Raw genomic sequence first — 11,159 nt, 5'->3', positions numbered from 1 at the left:
AATGGAGAAAGATGAGAGCCTTCCTACTGAGATCAGGAATACAACAAGGATGCCCACTCTCACTACTATTGTTCAACATATTTATAGAAGTCCTAGCAAGAGCAATCAGACAACAAAAAGAAAGAAAATGTATTCATATTGGCAAAGAAGAAGTCTCTCTCTTCACAGCTAACATGATACTTTATGTGGAAAACCCAAAAGACTCCACCCGCAAATTACTACAACTCATACAGAAATTCAGTAATGTGGCAGGATAGAAATCAGTGCACAGAAATCAATTGCTTTCTTATACACTAACAATGAAACTGTAGAAAGGGAAATTAGAGAATCACTTCCAGTTATAATAGGATCAAAGCCCATAAGATACCTTGGAATAAACCTAACCAAAGGGGTAAATGATCTATACTTGAGGAACTACAGAACATTCATGAAAGAAATTGAATGAGACACAAAAAGATGGAAAAATGTTCAAAGGTCAGAAGAATAAACGGTGTTAAAATGTCTCTGCTGCACAGAGCAATCTATACTTTCAACTCCATGATCACAATACCATTGGAATTTTTCAAAGTGCTGGAACAAACAATCCTAAAATTTGTGTGGAATCAGAAAAGACCCCAAATGACCAAGGAAATGTTGAAAAAGAAAAACAAAACTGGGGGCATCATGTTGCCTGATTTCAAGCTTTACTACAAAGCTGTGATCACCAAGATAACATTGTATGGCATGACACATAGATTAATGGAACAGAATAGAAAGCACAGATATGGATCCACAACTCTATGGTCAAATAATCTTCGACAAAGCAGGAAAAAATATCCAGTGGAAAAAAGACAGTCTCTTCAATAAATGGTGCTGGGAAAATTGGACAGATAGGTATGCAAGAATGAAACTTGACCATTCTCTTACACGGTACACAAAGGTAAACTCAAAATGGATAAAAGCCCTCAATGTGAGGCAGGAAGCTATCAAAATCCTAGAGAAGAACTCAGGCAGTAACCTCTTCAACATCAACCACAACAAATTCTTTCAAGACATGTCTCCAAAGGCAAAGGAAACAAAAGCAAAAATGAACTTTTGGGACTCCATCAAGATCAAAAGCTTCTGCACAGCAAAGGAAACCGTCAACAAAACAAAGAGGTAACCCACAGAATGGGAGAAGATATTCACAAATGACACTACAGACAAAGGGCTGATATCCAAGATCTATAAGGAACTCCTCAAACTCAACATTCAAAAAAAAAACAAAAACAAAAAACCAGAAAATCACATCAAAAAAATGGGCAGAAAACATGAACAGACACTTTTCCAAAGAAAACTTACATAGGGCTAACAGACACATGAAGAAATGTTCATCATCATTAGCCATCAGGGAAGTTCAAATCAAAACCACATTGAGATACCACCTTACACCAGTTAGAATGGCAAAAATTAACAAGACAGTAGGCAACCAGTGTTGGAAAGGATGTGGAGAAAGGGGAACCCTCTTACACTGTTGGTGGGAATGCAAGTTGGTATAGCTACTTTGGAAAAGTGTGGAGATTCCTTACGAACTTAAAAATAGAGTAACCCTATCACCCTGCAATTGCACTACTGGGTACTTACCCCTCAAATGTAGATGTAGTGAAAAGAAGGGCCATACATACCCCCAGTGTTCATAGCAGGAATGGCCACAATTGCCAAACTGTGGAAAGAGACAAGATGCCCTTCAACAGAAAAATGGATAAAGAAGATATGGTTCATATATACAATAGAGTATTACTCAACCATCAGAAAGGATGAATGTCCAAATTTTGCGTCAGCATAGGTGGGACTGGAGGAGATTTTGCTGAGTGAAATAAGTCAAGGAGAGAAAGTCAATTATCATATGGTTTCACTTACTTGTGGAACATCATGAGGAGCATGGTGGACATTAGGAGAAGGAAGGGAAAAAATCCGGGTTAGGGGGGATTAGAGGGGAAGATGAAGCATGAGAGACTGTGGACATAGAAAAAAACTGAGGGTTTTAGAGGGGGTGGGGTGGGGGGATGATTTGGCCTGGTGATGGATATTGCATGGAGCAGTGGGGTAAACAAGGAATCTTGGAACACTATATCAAAAACTAATGATGTGTACTGTATGGTTACTAACGTAACAGTAAAAAAAAAAAAGAAAAAAGAAAAAAGGCATTCCCTCTGCCCCCCTCAACAACAAAAAGATTTCCACATATTTATGGATTTCCCAAATTTTCTTCTGTTATTGAGTTCTCATTTTATTTCACCCTGTCAGAGAAATCTACTTTTTTGTCTTTAATCCTTTCAAATTTTCTGAAGCTTGTTTTATGGCCATTATATGATCTATAATGTAGAATATTTCACAGACACTTGAATATGCTATTTTTGTGTTTTGTGTCATGTCTGCTATTTTTGTGTCATGTTGTATAGCTGTGTGTTAGGTATCAATCTGTCAGTTTTTGCTTCATGTACCTGTTCTGTTTTTAGGTGCATGTATGTTTGTAACTGGTGTACTTCTTTATTCATTGATAATCAATCATTATGACAGGTTCTTCTTTGTCTCTAGTAACAACTTTTCTGGTAAAGTCTATTTTGTTTGAAATTAATGTAGCCATCTTAGTTCTTTTTTGGTTATTGTTTCTCTGGTGTATCTTTTTGTATTATTTCATTTTCAGCCTCTTTGTGTTGGTAAGTCTGAATTGTATAGAAAGCATCTATTGAACTATTTTAAAAAATTTATTCTGCCCATTTCTGCCTTTTTTTTTAAGATTTTATTTATTTATTTGACAGAGAGAAATCACAACTAGGCAGAGTGGCAGGCAGAGAGAGAGAGAGAGGGAAGCAGGCTCCCTGCTGAGCAGAGAGCCCAACGCAGGACTCGATCCCAGGACCCTGAGATCATGACCTGAGCCGAAGGCAGCGGCTTAACCCACTGAGCCACCCAGGTACCCCCCATTTCTGCCTTTTAATTGCAGAATTTAAACTATTCATCTTTAATGTAATTACCAGGTCACATTTGCCATTTTGCTATTTGTTTTACATGTCTTAGGTTTTGTTAGTTCCTCTATTCCTCCGTTATACGTTATTTTTTATTAAATAGATATTTTCTACTGTACCATTTAAATATCCTTGTTTCTTTTACCATATTTGTGAGTTTTCTTTCTTTCTTTTTTTCAGTAGCTAGGGGTCACCATTAACATCTTCACTTTTACATCTAACTCAAATTAATACAAATTTAATTAAAATAGTATGAGACATTCACTCTGCATGGCTCCGTTCTCTCTCCTTTTGTGTTGTTTTTGTTATACATATTTCATATTCATAAATTATATGCTCAGGAATATAGATTTATAATCACTGTGCTTTTAAATCGTAAAGGAAAAAACTAGACTTAAAATGAAAAATACATTTATACTCTCCTAAGAAATATTTTTGTGGTTAGCTTTACCATTGTTCTTTATTTCTTCATGCAAATTTGAGTTATTGTGTTGTGTCCTTTAATTACAGCCTGAAGGACACTCTCTCTCTCTCTTTTCTTGTAGATTAGGTTGACAGGTAACAAATACTCTCAAATTTTATTTATCTGGGAATGTCTTAATTTCTCCTATGTTTTTGAATGATAGTTTTGTTAGATCTAGAACTCTTGGTTTTCTGGGAATGGAACTTTGAAAGCATTGCAGCCGTGTTTTGCTCTTTGCAGTGGCTGCTAGGCTGATAATTGTCATTATGAATGCAGATTTTGGATTTTTAAGAGTATTGTGGATCTGTAGAGGAAGGAATGAGAACAAAGCAAGTTAAGATGTCACAAAGGTCACTGCTTTTACTAATTCAGCTGTTTTTCTTTGTCTTTTCATTTGTTAAGAAATACTCCCCAGATTGCTACAAGTCTTTGGTTATTTCAGAGTCCCCAAAAAGTTAAATCTGACTATCTTTGCCAGTATTTTTATTGCTTTTATGGAGGAATTTTCAGAGATCTATACTTGTTCTTTTTACCAATGTCACTATAACACTTAGGGTGGATCATTTTAACATCTCACCTTTTGTTTATTTTGTTATAGTGTTCTATATTAAAACTGTTTTAGCTTGGGTTTCACTGGAAAAAGCATGAGATGAAGACTTGTATACAGATAGTCTCTTTGGAAGGTAATTCTGGGGAACAGAAGTGAAGGAGCCTAAGGAATGAGAATGAGGCCAAGCCAATATCAGGGTGTGTTAATCATGTCACTGCTATGAGCAGTGGAGGCTTGGCTGTACCAGGACCTCCACAAAAGTACACAGAATGTTTCCCAAACCAGAGGTGAATTTATTTATCCATTAGCTCATGTCCTCCATTGGTGTAGATTACTCACAAGGTTCTTAACTTCTCCATACTTCCATGTCTCAAGTTGCCGTGACTATAGAAAGTTCCTCTATCATCCAGACACTGGGGGAAAAGCATAGTACCTATTGTAGTCACTGGCAGCACAAAATGAATAAAGCTCTCAGTAGTCTCCTATTCTTTAGCTCAGACTGCAGAAGTTAGGTGAAAAGAACGTGAGCTGGAGTCTATGTGTATTAGTCAGGGTTCTCCAGAGAAACAGAATCAGAAATAGAAAAACAGAACTAATGGGATGTGTGTGTAGTGTATTGTATGAACCAATTTCATATATATTTGTGCACCATTATGATATATGATAATGGTATATGATGTTTATTGGCTCACACAATTATGGGGTTTGGCAAGTCCCAAGATTTGCAAGATTAGTCTGCAAAATGGAGATGCAGAGGAGCTGATGGTGTAGTTCTATTTTGAATTCAAAGGCACAATAACCAAGAGAGCTGATGATGTCTGAAGTCCAGCAGGCTTGCAACCCAGAAAGAACTGATATTTCAGATGGAAGAAACCCATGTCACAGTTTGAAGGCAGCCAAGCAAGAAAAACTCTGTCTTACTTTCAATCCCTTTTTATATTCAGGCCTTCAGCTGATCAGATGAGGCCCTGTACTTTAGGGAGAGCAATCTAGTTTACTAAGTCTATTTTAGCTAATATCATCAAAAATACCCTCATAGAAACACCCAGAATAATGTTTGACCAAATATCTGGGCACCTTGTGGCCTGCTCAGATTGACATGTAAAATTAACCATTATGTTATGACATTTATTAAGACAGTGTACTAGTTAGGTAGGAATAACTAGAACTAACTAGTTAATGATTGCTCTACATGGTAATGTTGTATAGCATCATGTTAGGAAATTCCAAGCTTCTGCTAGTCAACTTTCATAGATAGGAATAGATCTCAAGTACTGAGCTACAGATATTGTATTACTGAAGTAAAACAAGGCTTTGGAGAAAAAAATAAGCATTAAAATATTTTATCTCAGTTACAATGATTCCTTTGTAGTTGTAAAGTTAATTTATGAAATAAATCAATTCTTATAAAAGCAATATAAAACTTTTCAAGTGTCTATTTAATTCCAGTTAGTTAACATACAGTATAATTAGTTTCAGGTATAGAATTTAGTGATTCATCACTTACATACACCACCCAGTGCTCATTACTGAGTGCCTTCCTTAATACCCATCACCCAGCTGACTCATGCCCCTACTTACCTCCCCTCCGGCAACCCTCAGGGTATTCTCGAGGGTTAAAAGTCTGTTTTATGGTTTGCCTCTCTTGTTTTCCCCCTATATTCATATGTGTTGTTTCTTAAATTCCACATATGAATGAAATCAAGTGGTATTTGTCTTTCTCTGACTGACTTATTTCACTTAGTATAATACCTTCTAGCTCCATCGATGTCGTTGCAAAAGTCAAGATTTCATCTTCTTGTGGCTGAGCAATATTCCACTCTGTGTCTGTGTGCACATGCATATACCACCAAAGAAATATATATATATATATATATATATATATAAAATACATATGTTATACATATATACATATGTGTATATATATATTTCTTTTTTTTAATTTAAATTTTACTTAGTTAACATACAATGTGATATTGGTTTCTGGAGTAGAATTCAGTGATTCACCACTTAAATACAACACCCAGTGTTCATCCCAACAAGGACCACCTTTTCTTTATCCATTCCTCAGTTAATAGACATTTGGACTCTTTTCATAATTTGGCTATTGTTGATAATGCTGTTATAAACATCAGGGTGCATGTGTCCCTTTGAATCAGTAATTTTCTATCCTTTGGGAAAATACCTAGTAGTACAATTGTTGGGTCATAGGGTAATTCTATTTTTAATTTTTTGAGGAACCTCCATACTTTTTCCAGAGCTTTCCAGAGTGGCTGCACCAGTTTTATTCCCACCAGCAGTGTAAGAGGTTTCCCCTTCCTCTGCATCCTTGCCTACCTCAAAACTCTTGTTCCCTGTGTTGTTAATTTTAGCCACTCTGACAGTGAGGGGATATCTGATTGTAGTTTTGATTTATAGTTCCCTGGTGATGAATGATGTTGAACATGTTTTCATGTGTCTGTTAGTCATCTGGATGTCTTCTTTGGAAAATGTCTATTCATGTCTTTCTGCCCATTTCTTAATTGGATCATTTGTGGTTTTCTTGGGTGTGAAGTTTTGTAGGTTCCTTATATATTTTGGATACTAACCCTTTTTTGGATATGTCATTTGCAAATATTTTCTCCTAGTCCATAGATTATCTGGTAGTTTTGTTGATTGTTTCCTTTGCTGTGAAGAGGCTTTGATGTTGATGAAGTCCCAATAGTTTGTTTTTGCTTTGTTTCCCTTGCCTCAGGAGGCATACCTAGTAGGAAGTTGCCTATAATTGTTGTCAAAGAGGTTGCTGTCTATGTTTTCCTCTAGGATTTTGATGGTTTCCTGTCTCACATTTAGGCGTTTCATCCATTTTGTATTTATTTTTGTACATGGTGTAAAAAAGTCATCCAGTTTCATTCTTCTCTATGTCGCTGTCCAGTTTTCCTAACACCATTTGTTGAAGACACTGCCTTTTGTCCATTGGATACTCTTTCTTGCTTCATTGAAGACCAATTGGTCATATAGTTGTGGGTCTGTTTTTGGGTTTTCTGTTTTGTTCCATTGATCAGTATGGCCGTTTTTGTGCCAGAACCATACTGTCTTGATAACTACAGCTTTGTAATGTAACTTGAAGTCTGGAAATGTGGTACCTCCAACTTTGCTTTTTTTTCAAGATTGCTTTGGCTATTTTGGGGTCTTTTGTGTTTCCATAAAAATTTTAAGATTGATTGTTCTAGCTCTGTAAAAAATGCTGGTGCTGTTTTGATAAGGATTCCATTGAATGTGTAGAGTGCTTTGGGTAGTATAGACATTTTAACAATATTCTTATCCATGAGCATGGAATGTTTTTCCATTTCTTTGTGTCCTCTTCAATTTCTTTCATCATTGTCTTATAGTTTTCACAGCACAGATATTTTATCTTTGGTTAGTTTATTCTTAGGTATTTTACTGTTTTTGGTGAAATTTGGTGAAATGCAACAGATTTCTGTATGTTGATTTTGTATCCTGCAACTTTCCTGAATTTGTGTATCAGTTCTAGAAATTTTTTGGTTGAGTGTTTTGGATTTTCTATATAGAGTTCATGTTCTCAGAAAATAGTCAAAGTTTGACTTCTTCCTTGCTGATTCAGATGTCTCTTATTCCTCTTTGTTGTCTGATTGCTGAGGCTAGGACTTACAGTACTGTGTTGGATAAAAGTGGTGACAATGGATATCCCCATCTTGTTCCTGACTATAGAGGAAAGCTCTCAGTTTTTCCACATTAAGGAGGATATTATCTGTGGGATTTTCATCTATTGCCTTCATTAGTTTGAGGTATGTTCCCTCTCTTCCCACTTTGTTAAGGTTTTTTTAAAAAAAATTTTTATGTTTTTAAATCAAGAATGGATGTTATACTTTGTCAAATGCTTTTTCTGCATCTATTGAAAGGATCAGATGGTTCTTATCCTTTCTTTTATTAATGTGGTGTATCATGTTGTTTGACTTGCAAATATTGAGCCACCCTTACAACCCAGGATTAAATTCCACTTGATTGTGGTGAATGATTTTTTTAATGTACTATTAGATTTGATTAATTAGTATTTTACTGAGAATTTTTTAAACTTTATTTTATTTTTCAGTGTTCCAAGATTCATTGTTTATGTATCACATCCAGTACTCCATGCAATACGTGCCTTCCTTAATACCAACCACCAGGCTCACCCAACCCCCTCCCACCTCCTCTCTAAAACCCACAGTTTGTTTCTCAGCATCCACAGTCTCTCATGGTTCATCTCCCCCTCTGATTTCCCCCAACACCCTTCTCCTCTCCTTCTCCCAATGTCCTCTGTGATATTGCTTATGCTCCACAAGTAATTGAAACCATATGATAATTGACTTTCTGTGCCTGACTTACTTCACTCAGCATAATCTCCTCCAGTCCCCTCCATGTTGATACAAATATGGGTATTCATCCTTTCTGATGGAGGCATAATATTCCAATGTATATATGAACCATATCTTCTTTATCCATTCATCTGTTGAAGGGCATCTTGGCTTTTTCCACAGTTTGGCAAATGTGGCCATTACTGCTAGGAACATTGGGGTACATATGGCCCTTCTTTTCACTGCCTCTGTATTTTTGGGGTAAATATACAGTAATGCAATTGCAGAGTCATAGGGTAGTTTTATTTTTATTTTCATAAGGAATCTCCACACTGTTTTCCAAAGTGGCTATACCAACTTGCATTCCCACCAACAGTGTAAGAGGGTTCTCCTTTCTCTACATCCTTTCCAACACTGGTTGCTTACTATCTTGTTAATTTTTGCCATTCTAACTGGTGTAAGGTGGTATCTCAATATGGTTTTGATTTGAACTTCCCTGATGGCTAATGATGATGAACATTTCTTCATGTGTCTGTTAGCCCTATGTAAGTTTTCTTTGGAAAAGTGTCTGTTCATGTTTTCTGCCCATTTTTTTGATGTGATTTTCTGGTTTTTTGTTTTTGTTTTTTTTTTGAATGTTGAGTTTGAGGAGTTCCTTATAGATCTTGGATATCAGCCCTTTGTCTGTAGTGTCATTTGTGAATATCTTCTCCCATTCTGTGGGTTACCTCTTTGTTTTGTTGACGGTTTCCTTTGCTGTGCAGAAGCTTTTGATCTTGATGGAGTCCCAAAAGTTCATTTTTGCTTTTGTTTCCTTTGCCTTTGGAGACATGTCTTGAAAGAATTTGTTGTGGTTGATGTTGAAGAGGTTACTGCCTGAGTTCTTCTCTAGGATTTTGATAGCTTCCTGCCTCACATTGAGGGCTTTTATCCATTTTGAGTTTACCTTTGTGTACCATGTAAGAGAATGGTCAAGTTTCATTCTTGCATACCTATCTGTCCAATTTTCCCAGCACCATTTATTGAAGAGACTGTCTTTTTTCCACTGGATATTTTTTCCTGCTTTGTCGAAGATTGTTTTACCGTGGAGTTGTGGGTCCATATCTGGGCTCTCTACTCTGTTCCACTGGTCCTTATGTCTGTTTTGTGCTAGTACCATGTTATCTTGGTGATCACAACTTTGTGGTAAAGTTTGAAATCAGGCAACGTGGTGCCCCCAGTTTTTTTTTTTTCAAATTTCCTTAGCAATTCAGGGTCTTTTCTGGTTCCATACAAATTTTAGGATTGTTCCAGCACTTTGAAAAATCCTCTGCAGCATTCTTGGTCCATTTGTTCCCCAAACCACATCTCTTTACTTCCTACCTATTTTCATGTGGTGTCACTCTTGCGAGATGGGGATCCTGGTGATTGGAGACAAAATGATGGGGGGACTACCAACTGATGATCAGTAGACCACTTTGTTTCTTACAATCACTTCTTTTATACTTTACACAAGATCCAGCTTCAAACAGGATACAGATTTACATGCAGGATGTGAACTGGATATGAAATATGAACTATGTGCAGGACATGGGCTACATGCAGATAATCAAGTGGGCAAATGAACAACAATGATTATCTCTTAGCTTTAAATGACAAGAACAAGTTAAGGATTCTCCACACTTATGAGATCCATCTAAAGGAGGACCCGAAAGCACTCTGGGGATCCTCCCATGTTTATTCCAGGCTCTGCCCAGGAAGAGTCTTGCCCTTCATCTCCGGGAGTTTTCTTACAGGATCCTACAGGACCCGAGTCACATTGGCAAGGATCTGGGTTGTGTTCCAACAATGTGACCTCTTCTAGCCCTCTAGTTGTGCCATGCTATCAGTCCTTAGGTTGATTTCTTTGCAGTATAAAACTTTTAAACAATGAGTCAAATACTATATTTAATGTTTCCATCTTAAGTATGTGCACTAATATTATTATTAAGGTATGCTGGGGGGATATATATAGTATATCAATGTTTATTTATTTATGACTTTAGTTTCTCCAAGCAGCGCTATAAATAAGTTATTTTCCATTTCATTTGATGCCATGATTTTAGGTGCTGCAATTCATTAAATGTGTCCTTAACAATCTGAGGTTCTCCTGAATTAGATTTCTAACCCCAGGGTATTCAAAGGTGACAGCAAAGTTTTCTTGCATTTTTGCAGTTTATTAAGTGTGTTTAGAAAAGAGATACCAGATGCTTTGATTAAGATTTGGGCTTTCCCAAGTTCTTTGTAGTCTTAGTGAAAAAAAGGAGAAATCTGTGTATTAGGGTAGAAATTCAACTTCCCAAGTGTTTTTATAATTTTCTTCTTTTTTTCAATAATAAAAATTTTATAGAGATAAAGGTTACATTGCATTGATCTGAATTTGGTCAGGTAAATCAGATATTTATTTTATGCAAATGAAGTCCCTTTTTTTACATTTTTAAATTATTATCTATTTGGTCATCTTTATCTGTGATTGAAAAATGACTTCCAAATTAATGATCAAAAAGGCAGGGTTTTCTGGGAGTGCCCAGAGGACATAGCATCAAAACAGAGAATTACTCTCAGGCCTTAAAGCTGAATCAAATTTCTCTGCTGAATTTAGGACTTCTTTGGGAGCTGTGACCCCTTTGTGTCTTCCAGTTTCTCCCTTTTGGAATAGGAATATCTATCCTAGGCTTGTTTCACCACTGTATTTTGGGAGAGGATAGCTTGGTTTTTACATTTCACAGGTTAATAAATGGAGAGAAATTTTGCTTCAGAATGGTCAATTACCAGAGTCTCACCCATAACTAACTCAGATGATA

This window comes from Meles meles, chromosome 3, assembly GCF_922984935.1.
Source record: "Meles meles chromosome 3, mMelMel3.1 paternal haplotype, whole genome shotgun sequence".
Classification (NCBI taxonomy): domain Eukaryota; kingdom Metazoa; phylum Chordata; class Mammalia; order Carnivora; family Mustelidae; genus Meles; species Meles meles.
Note: the sequence above shows the minus strand (reverse complement) of the source record.